Raw genomic sequence first — 9,235 nt, 5'->3', positions numbered from 1 at the left:
GCCCCGCGCAGCCGGTGATCCCGGGCGAGCCTCGGGCCCCGAGCCCCGTCCCCTCCACACCGCCCGAGGCCAAGAGGAGCGGCGCGGCTCCCTCCGGTCCTGCTAAACGTGTCGCCACTCACCGGACGGCTCCGCGGCCGCGCGGGCGGACGGGCGGCGAGCTGTGGTCACGTTCCCGCCGGGGCGCGGCGGCGTGGAGGAGGCAGCGCCGGGGCCAGGGGCCGGCCGCGCAGGGGGGAGCGTGCGTGCGGGCGGTGCGGTGCGGGCGGGCTGAGCGGGGCGGGCCGCCCCGGCATGCTGGGCCGGCTGCGGGCCGGGCCCGGGCGGAGCGGGGCTGCACCGGGGCCTCCGCGCCGGGGCCGCCGCCGGAAGTGACCGCGGCGACGGCGTCCGGGGCACGGCGGGGCGGGACGGCGGCCGGCAGGGGTCACTCCTGCGCGTGCGCGGCGAGGAGGCGGCGCGCACGTGCCCCGTTCCCGCCGTTTCTCGTGAGGGCGGCGGCGCGCGGGGGCGGCGCGGGGCAGGGCTCGGGCAGCGCGGCGCAATTAGTGCTTCATTAGCGCTTAGTTAGTGCTTAATTAGCCCTTAGTTAGTAAAGAGCTCGGGCCGCGGCAGTGCGTTCTGCAGGAACAGCGTCAACTTCCTTGCTTCATCAGTGCGTGCGCTGTCTCCTGCGCTCCTTGGAGCAGCGGTCCAGGCCTGGCCCTTCCCCTGGTGGAGAGCAGCACCGCCGGGGCAAAGCAGTGCTCCTGTGATGTCATCCCAGCAATCAGAATCATTTAGGTTGGAACAGACCTCTGAAATCATCGAGTCCAACCTATAACCCAACGCCACCGTGTCAAACAGACCATGCGTGCCATGTCCAGTCTTCCCTTAAATGCCTCTGAGGATGGTGACTCCACCTCCTTGAGCAGCCCATTCCAGTGTCTAATCACCTTTTATTGTGAAAAAAACTTGTTCAGCATGGATTACTAGGGGAATATGAGTCAGAATATAATACTCCTACTGGTAAAAGAAGTGCCATAGTAATGAATAAAGGCTAGTACAAGCTCTCAGCTATTAATGAAATCGTTTTCCAGGGAAATCAAAAGCAGCAGAACCAGTAAGAATACAACTGAAACCTGACTGCTAAGGCAGAAACAATATACTTAAAAATGAAAGCTAGAAAAGGGTTAAAAGAATTAATAGTTAAATTTGTGAAGATATTCCTCTTATTGTTCAACCTATACCTCCCCTGGGACAGCTTAAGACTAAGTCCTCTCATTGTGTTGCTGGTTATGTCACTGTCATACCTATATTTAATATATATAAATTTATATCTTATATATAATACACATATAATATATAATATATAATATATATATTTTTTTAATAAATTGAAAAAGTTAATGAAAATAATTAATTAGGAACGTTTCATCATTTCCAAGGGTTACCTGGGTACACACCCTCCTGTCAAGGACTTGCAGAGGTAAGGTCACCCCCAAGCCTCCTTTGCTCTGCACTAAACACACCCAGCTCCCTCAGTTGCTCCTGGACTTGTGCTCTTCCCTTTTCCAGACACGCTCCAGCCCCTCAATGTCCTTCCTGAACTGAGGGGCCCAGAGTCAGCCCATTGCAGTCAGCAGTGGAGCCAGTCAGGCCAGCAGGAGCAGGGAGGTCATCCTTCTCCTGTACTCAGCACTGGTGAGGCCACACCTCGAGTGCTGTGTCCAGTTCTGGGCCCTCAGTTTGGGAAGGACGTTGAGACCCTTGAGGGGCAACAAGGGATGATGAGGGGCTTGGAACACAAACCCTGTGAGGAACAGCTGAGGGAGCTGGGGGTGCTCAGCCTGGAGAAAAGGAGACTCAGGGGTGACCTTATCACTCTCTGCAGCTCCTGGAAGGTGGCTGTGCTCAGGTGGGGTTGGGCTCTTTCTCCAGGCAGCACTGACAGAACCAGAGGACACAGTCTCAAGCTGCACCAAGGGAAATATAGGTTGGATATTAGGAAAAAGTTTTTGACAGAAAGGGTGATGAAGTTCTGGAATGGTCTGCCCGGGGAGGTGGTGGAGATCCAGGGACACATCCCTGGATGCGTTTTACAAAAAGACTGAATGTGGCACTGGGTGCCATGGTTTAGTTGAGTGTTGGGGCTGGGTTGGACTCAATGATCTTGGAGGTCTCTTCCAACCCAGTGATTCTGTGAATTCAGTCCAGCTTCCCAGTCCCGGTGATGAGGCAGGTGGAGTGACAAGCAGCAATCCAGCTGGAAATCCAGCTCAGTGAGCTGGGAAGCTCAGTGCCGGGTGTAAGGGCCAGCACTGTTGCTGCTGTGTCATGAGAGTTGCCAGATATCTCTGTTGGGAAACAGGGAATCACCCCAGGTACTGCAGCCACTCCAAGTATTCTCAGGACCTCTGGATCCCAGCATTTCTTTATCAGCATTTGTCTCTGAATTTTGAAGGCTAAAAGTTTCCATACACGACAAAGTAATGGTTTTCTCAGTTTTCATGAATGTTAAAACTTAGTGCTTTGCTCCTCAGGAAACAAACAGCCCTATTAGGCTCTCTACCCATAACCCTCTTCCTCTGAACCTTTTGGGAAGCAGGATATCGTGCAGCTATTGCTTGAACACATTTTTCAAATTACACATTTCTGATTTTTTTCTGTATTCATGTCTATTTCTGCGATTTACATCACGACTTCTAACTTTAGATGAATGTAAACCACATCTATCTCGTGCCTCCTCTGATTGTGGAGGAGCAGAAAAAGGGCTCCTCTCACCCAGCCAGTCATTAATAAAGCCCACAAAGCAGTGATACTACAGCCAGTATTCAATCTGCAAATGGTTATTTATTCTCCTGAAGTCCTGCAGTCGTTTCTGTGCTCTGTGAGTGTTTATTTGTGATAATTGGAGGCAAGCTGTCTGTTCTGCATCAAACACTCCATCCAACCCCTCTACATTTCCAAAGCCCCATACTTTTATTCAGATCAATACATGACCACTAGAATTTTCTTGGAATTACTGCCTAGCCAAATATTTTGAACAAAATGGCTGGTTGACTTTACAGGATAAATGAACAACTGAAAGTAATAATTTAAGAGAAAAACGCTTGAAGGAAAGCAGCCATGTTTCTCTCATTGTTCATGGAGGAGTTCTGACAACTTGCATGCTGTCGATGGCATTAGAAACTCAAATTCTTTCCTAAACTGGCCATTTTGGCTCTTCCATGGACATTTACATGGCTTTATCTCAGAAAAAAATTACATTAACAATGTGTAAATTATTTTAACTACACGGTGATAGCACTTTGAGGAGCAGGGGAAGCAGCTGTGTCGGGGGTGTCTGTTGTGAGCCCGAGGAGGGTTACAAAGGAGCCCCTGCTGTGTCAGGAGGGGAAGGGCGCTCTCTCCCCAGGACACTTCGTGCATCATTACCTCGGGAAATAAAAGGTATTGGTGGAGATTACACAGGGATCTCCCTCTTCATTTTCCTGACAAAGTACAAGGGCCTCTTTGAAGGAGTTCAAAAGACAGGCAGGCACACAGAACTGCAGCAGGTACCAGCCTTTACTTCTGAAGAGTTGACTTCAGAGCCTGCTTAAAAAGACGAGAAATTGTAACAGATTATTCAGCTATTCAGTAACAGTTCGTCCAGCTCCAGCTCCCCCACCTGCAAGCCTTCCAAGGCTCCAGCCCTGCTCCAGTTCAGTGACCACGATGTAGAGGTGTCCTCTCAGAGTGTGATTTGACATCATCTCTGTGTGTCACCTCGAACAGCATCAGCTTCCAGCAGGCTTTCATGACTCCATCCCCTGAAACAAAAGCCAAATGAGATTGAGACAGCGTGGCAGCAAGGAGAAGAACACTGCCAAGGGCTGGGAGAGGATCATCTTCCCCGTGGAGGTGCAGAGCTTAAACCCCCATGGGACCTGCTGTGGCAAAGGGGGAGTAGTAGGGGATTTAGGAGTAGCCAGGGGGAGCTGCTGTCAGCTGTAGTCACCAGGGACAGTTTCCATGAGTCCTTCCAAGCTGTTTTAAACTTCCCGAGATTTGCTCTGACACTGCACTGGTGACTGTGAGCACTTTCTTTCTTCTGAGAGTAAAACCACACTGAACCTGTCTCTCTTTCTATGCAGACATCTGCTACAGCTCCCATGTCATCGTGCCATCCATGGGCTTTGTGCTGACAGTAACTGCACGGTGTGAGAGCAGCAGCCAAAGGACTGGAGACACAGAATGAGCATCTGTCTGACTGTTGAAGGGTAAAGGAGCCCCCTTCCCTCAGAAGTGCTGCAATAAAGATGTTACTATTTTTAAAATGGCACCAGTGGAAAAGCAACAAAGGGATTTGTTGTATTTCTGATGAATTCTGGTCTGTTTGGGAGCTCTTTGCAAGAATAAACATTAAGGATCTCAGAAATGTTAACATTTTCAGTGTTTCTGGTTATATGCACAGGTTTTGGGGGGTGGGAGTAACAAAACAAAACTTGGGTTGTTACTGAACTCACAGCACAAAATCAACAAGAAAAGGGACCAAAAGTGTTACATTCAATTTAGGCAGCAAAAGATCTCTTATTTTGTTATCCAAAACAAAGCATACATTAAACCAATAGAGTTATTGCACCAATCTCTCATTTAATCTTCTAGGATCATAAAAATTTCAATTTCTCTGTGAGACAGTTCTAGCCACACACGGCACTTGGGATTTCTTTGTTTATAAAACAGGACCCACCTCTCTTCTTTGAAATTGCTTTGGCTCCTGAGTCACCATCCAACCAATCTTGTCCTCAGCAGGCAAACAAGCACATATTTTACAGTCAGTGAAATATTTTTCTTTCAAAAAGGTTACAGAAAACATTTTCTAGAAATTTATTTTTTCCTAAGTAATAGAAGAGAAGCAATGATTCATATGATTTCTTTATTTTAGTTGTTTCAAAAAAAAAAAAAACCTGTTAGCAAGGCTTCATATTTTAAACAGAAATTTGATCTTTACAGTTTTCTACTAAATGAGACATAAAAGTATTATATGTTAGGTGTTGAAAATAATGAAAGCTATCAGAAGAAGCACAGTTTAAAAGCCTGTCTGTAGAGACTTTATGAAGAAGAGAAACCTAGTGATACATTTGTGTAAAATAATGAACAGTGCAGAACAGGCCAGGCAAGCATTCCCATTTCTTTTTTATTGCTGATAAAGGAAAGGGAAGAGCTTTTGAAATTGGAAATTCTAATTTCGTTCAGATTTGGAAAGTGAAATGGAAATATAACCATTCAAAGCTCAGAGGAAGAAATACCTCCTGCTTTACTGCCAGTGGATCACAGAGCAGTGTGGGCTATCTGCAAGTATCCAAAACCCACTGAAATTTCCCATGGATAATGCACCCATGGATAATGCACCCATCTAAAAAACTGTGTCAAGATAAAAAAACCACAGGAGCCGAACAACTTCCCATCTAAAGAATAAATTCATCACTGTCTAAAAACCAGGACAAGCTCCTAAACACCCTGTGTCACCCTAAGAGTGTATTAGAGAGGATTGAATACAGTGCTGGCGGCTATTGAAGGCAAAGACTTGATGAAGTCTGACTCTTCATAGGATCCAGAATATATTTTCTTGAAGTAAACATTTCGGTCCTACTAATTTCTTTCCTCAGGAACATCAGGAATATCGTGTCATTATCCCTGATTAAGCTGGAGCTCTCCCCAGTGAGCCAGAAAAATAGTCTTGCCTCAAGAAACAGATTCTGAGTTTTCTCCCACAGTTTCCAAGTTGTGTTCTCTGGATACTTGCACAAACCCCTGTGGAGCCGTGAGCATGGTCTGTCTGTGGCACACTCATGACATCTTCCTGAAATGAATCAGGATAAATCTCTCCTTCCTTTTATGAGCATATTGATGCTTTTGATCCATGTTGGGTGTTTTTTGTTGCTCCCAATGCAGTGTGTTTGCTCAGATCCCTTTACAACTTGTCAAGTACAGAAATGTGTTTCACTGAATGGGAAATCCATTCATTAATAAGGAGCTGCCCCTTATGAAGGCATAACCAGGTAGAATTAGAGTGTTCTTTGTGTTAATCCTGTTCACTATGACAAGCCTGACTTGATCTATGTGATTTGTGAAGGAAAAGCTACCCAAAGCTCTGGCACTTGAGGGTGCAGCTCTGATCTGAGACTTTGCCAGCAGCAGCAGTGAAGCCTCCATAACAACAGTTATATACATATGTGATGGGAGGCAGGTAAATGCTGCTGCTCACTTCCCACCTGAATGATTAAAAAACTGAGGTATAAAGAATACCTGAAGATATAATGAAAAAGAATACCTGAAGATGGATATCTCCCAAACCCAGTAGGGTCACTCACTGTTCAGCATCCCTGCAAATTCATAACAGTCAGGCATGATTTTTGGGGTGCCCTAAAATATTTTCAACCAAGAGCAGTGAACTGGATTGAGAGAAATGTCTATTCCTGTCACTGTGAAACTCCATCTTCCAGCACAGCTGCCCCACAGCTGTCACCGAAACAGCAGGACCACAGGGTGACCACCTTAGTTATGGTGTGGGTACTATAACTTAATTTTTTCTCAGGAATGTTGAGCCAACAAGGAAAGGAAATCTTCAAGTCATCTGGCTGACACTATCTGAAGTCTCTCTCTGCCCTACAGTGCAGACAGGATTCCCACACATCACACACACAGCTGTACATTACCCGGCACAGGCAGGGATTTGGTCACTGTGTAGCTGCAGCAGCAGGGACCTCTGGGAGAACAGGATAAGGTTCCTCAGGAAGGCTGAGCCTCACCCCCTCCCAGCAGTGCTGGTCCTCACCCCTGCCCAATAAAAGCTTCCTCAAAAGGCTGACAGAAGTTATAGACACACTTTTCACTGTGGCAGCAAAGGGCAGAAGAGTGCCAGAGGTGAAAGCAAGAGCCAACAGCTTCTCTCCTGGCACAGCACAGATGGTTGTTACAATAATGGAAGAGCTTTACTGGGTAGGAGACAGCAGAGTCTTCTCAAAGCTGATCTCAGAATGCAAAATGAACAGGATCCCAAGATCTGGGATCCATAATAAATTCCACTGATTTCTGGTCCCAGAGCAGTGAGACTGTTTTATCAATCTTTCTTCCTACAAGATAATTAAATACATATTTTTTAGAGATAGCTACCAGAACAAGCCACTCCTTGCACTCATATCTTCCCCTGGAGATGCAATGAGCAACAGGAGAGATGTGAAACATTTAGTGCTACATTGGAAAGAGCTCATATACCACTAGAGCTTTTCTGGGATATACAGAACACCTCTGAATCCCTCCAGAGTCTTGCTCATTCTGCTCTGCCATGTACATGAAAACAAGAAGGCTCAGGTGTGCTGTCCAGTGTCATGCCTGTGGTATGTCTGGGATGCTGACAATGTTGCACCATGGCTGTACAGTCAGAGCACAGCCAGGAGAGAAATGGTCCAGCTTCTTCTTCAGTGGGAGCTGCTGGATTACACCACACTACTGCCCTGGGACAAGTACTGGAATACCACTCCAGTGGTATTCAAACCATTTTGTTTGAAAACAATAACCAGCTCCAACTGTCAAGTATAAAAGGTGCAATCCTGGTTTCAGATATTAATCTGGTTTCAAGCAGAGCAAACTGACTGGACAATCAAGTACTCTCACACAGTGACATTCACAACAATTGCATCTCCTGGTGTTTTGAGCAAGATAATGCCATTACTCAACACAGTGCTGCTTATCTCAGCTCCACTCTTTCTGCTGAAGGAGAGAACATCAAAGCTTTAACATCTGCACCTCCTATGTGGTATCTGCCTACTGTCTCTCTCCTCTCCCCTCCCTGTTCCCTAGTCCATTTTGAGCTGAAATCCTTGCCTTATCACATTCAGCAGTTGTCTGATCATTGCAGGAATTAAAAGAACTTGGAGTTGTATCTTGGCTTGCATGACAGCATTTCTAAATGTCTGCAAGTCTCTGGCAAGAAGAACTTGGTGCCAGGGTCTCTTTTCATGTAATACCTTGGAGTGACTTGACATATTCATCACTCTGGAGGGTCCCTGAACAGACATTCAGTAGAACAGTTTGCACAGAGACACACAGGCAAGCTGCCTCCAGCCTTCAGAGATCCACTGTCTTACAGAGGTTTTGTGGACTATGAAGTAGGATGACAGCCAGGAATGAAGTCCCATACCCATGCTTCCTTCCAACAAGCACTGACTTGTTCATACAATCCCCTCTGATAATATACTGTTGGAAAGTCACAGCCAAAATAATTTCCTTGTCACGCTGTAGGGATGCACCTGTTAATTAATGCCCAAAGGCATCTAACTCATATTTATTAGCACAATGACCTGTGAATAGAAGGAATGAGCTCTATATAACACTGTGGTAACCATGAAACTCAAGAAGTCCTAAATGTTATAAAAGAGCTATAGACATCCAAGAGAGTTTATTAACCAGCAAATTGAGCTACCCCAATGCCTACAGTACAACAGAGATAGGGATTTTATAATCAAATAGACTGATAAGAGTGCACACCCTTGTAACTCTGGATTGAAAACATTCAAAACTGCACTGCGTTACAGTCACTGTAACAACAATGTTCTATTAAATTCTGTTTAGGAACTTCATTTGTAACTTGCTTTCATAGATCATCAGTTATCTGAAAGCAGAACTGAAGAATTTTTGCCACAGGACTGGTTTTTAAGTGGACACAGGGAAAGGTGTGCATGCAAGGGAGTTTATTAATTTATTTCTCCTAAGATGATGCAGGATAACAGAAATATCAGAATACGTGGGAGTGTGACCAGACCTGATGAGAACTGTAACAAAGGGGAAATATGTGCTGAGAATCAGAAAGCAGCTGCTCATTCATCTGTGGAATGGCCCCGTAAGGATGCAAGGGGAATCCTTGACTTGAAGCAGAACTTGAAGAGACAAAACTGTAATGAGTGCACTGGAGGGCACAAAGAATTTCTGCCCCAGCTCTTCTGTTTGACAGAAGCTCATGAAGCTGCTACCATGACCATTAGTGCTTGTTAATGAGAAGTCCCAACAAGAGAAAAAAAGAGCTGCTGAAAAATTCCAGGCACTGTCACCACTAAAAACCCTCCCATGCCTTGATTCACAAATCATTACTTTTTTGAGTGTCTGGAATAAATATTTACCCCTGAGAATTCAAGATTTGCTTTTCTCTGAGTATTTAGCAGCACTTTCCAATAAGATCTGCCTCCTAGATCCCCAGCTGATGGCAACACAA

At 45.9% G+C, this 9,235-nt stretch overlaps 1 protein-coding gene across 3 annotated transcripts in view; it reads right to left on the bottom strand.

The window, feature by feature from the left end:
* The window catches only part of HMGXB3 (HMG-box containing 3), a 19,391-nt gene extending 19,204 nt beyond the window's left edge, over positions 1-187 (bottom strand). For all 3 annotated transcript variants that reach the window (XM_053956412.1, XM_053956414.1, XM_053956415.1), the window contains exon 1: positions 123-187. The gene's annotated coding sequence lies outside the window, so the exon portion shown is untranslated. The remainder of the gene's footprint in view (positions 1-122) is intronic.
* Positions 188-9,235: the final 9,048 nt, after the last annotated feature.

This window comes from Vidua chalybeata, chromosome 15, assembly GCF_026979565.1.
Source record: "Vidua chalybeata isolate OUT-0048 chromosome 15, bVidCha1 merged haplotype, whole genome shotgun sequence".
Lineage (NCBI taxonomy): Eukaryota > Metazoa > Chordata > Aves > Passeriformes > Viduidae > Vidua > Vidua chalybeata.
Note: the sequence above shows the minus strand (reverse complement) of the source record. Positions and strands in the feature narration are given on the sequence as shown.